We start from the raw sequence: 1,279 nt of genomic DNA on the forward strand, positions 1-1,279 counted from the left end.
GACCAGCTTGGCCAACATGGTGAAACCCTGTCTCTACTAAAAAAATACAAAAATTGGCCAGGCATGGCAGCATGCACCTGTAATTCCAGCTACTCGGGAGGCTGAGGCAGGAGAATTGCTTGAACCCGGCAGGTGGAGTTTGCAGTGAGCCATGAGCCAAGATCGCACCACTGCACTCCAGCCTGGGTGACAGAGCAAGACTCTGTCAAAAAAAAAAAAAAAAAAGGACACTGTAGAATAGCAATGAAAACAATTCCAGTTGTTTACGGATTCCCCCAACAAACCTTGGGAGTTGAGCCCACACATGCATGCTAGGTAGTGTCCTTCCACCAGTGCCACCTCCTCAGACGCCTCCCTCATCGCAGTCGCTGGACATGCCATTGAGTCTTTGTGAATGTGTGTGTGTGTGTGTGTGTGTGTTGGTTCTTGCAGGCCAGTGTGAGTTCCTGGGTCCTGGTATCTTTTCAGGCATGGGCGTGTGTACAGTTGTTTGTTCATAGATACATACTTGTACCTCTACCTCTAGAAAAAACAGTGGGCCAAAGTCGAGTGTACAGCGCTGGTCACATAGTAGGCGCTCAATCATTACTTCATTAACTATTAACTGATTAGTTGGTGGTGCAACTGTCAGTGGCTTTCAAACTTGAACGTGCGTCAGAATCACCTAAAGGGCTTGGTGACAACAGACGGTGCCAGTCCACACCCCAGACTTTCTGACTCAGCAGGTCTCTGGTGGGGCCCAGGAATTTGCATTTCTAACAAGATCCCAGTGATGCTGATGCTGCAGACCTCACTATGAGGAGCACTGAGCTAAGGGAAGAACCGACGGAATAACTGGTTGGTGAGTGGCAGAGGCGTTCCCGCGCAAGGGAACAAGTCAAGTTTCCTGAGGCAGGGGTGGAGTGGGTGGCAGAGGGTGAGGCACACGGAGCACTGGCCCCTAGATCCCTGGCCTCTGAGGTCCTCTGGAGGGCACAGCCTCCTCTGTCTTCTGAGAGACACCTCTGGCTCTTCTGCTGAGCCTCACACAGACACACTGCCAAGGGGTGGGGATGGTGAAGACACAAGCCAAGTCCTCTGCCACCAGGCCAGCACCCACGACCCAGTGAACCATTGAGCAGGCAAGGCTAGAACCAGCCCACAGAGTTCCCTGTTCACCCCAGGGACCTGACCCAGCCAGCCTATGAAGCCTGGGCTAGAACTGCCCCCACCACACCCACCAGGCAGGGGGTTGCGCCCTGAGACCGAATGAGATGGAGACACAGAAAAGGGCTGGGGA

The sequence above is a fragment of the Pongo pygmaeus genome, chromosome 16, assembly GCF_028885625.2.
Source record: "Pongo pygmaeus isolate AG05252 chromosome 16, NHGRI_mPonPyg2-v2.0_pri, whole genome shotgun sequence".
In the NCBI taxonomy this organism is placed as follows: Eukaryota; Metazoa; Chordata; class Mammalia; order Primates; family Hominidae; genus Pongo; species Pongo pygmaeus.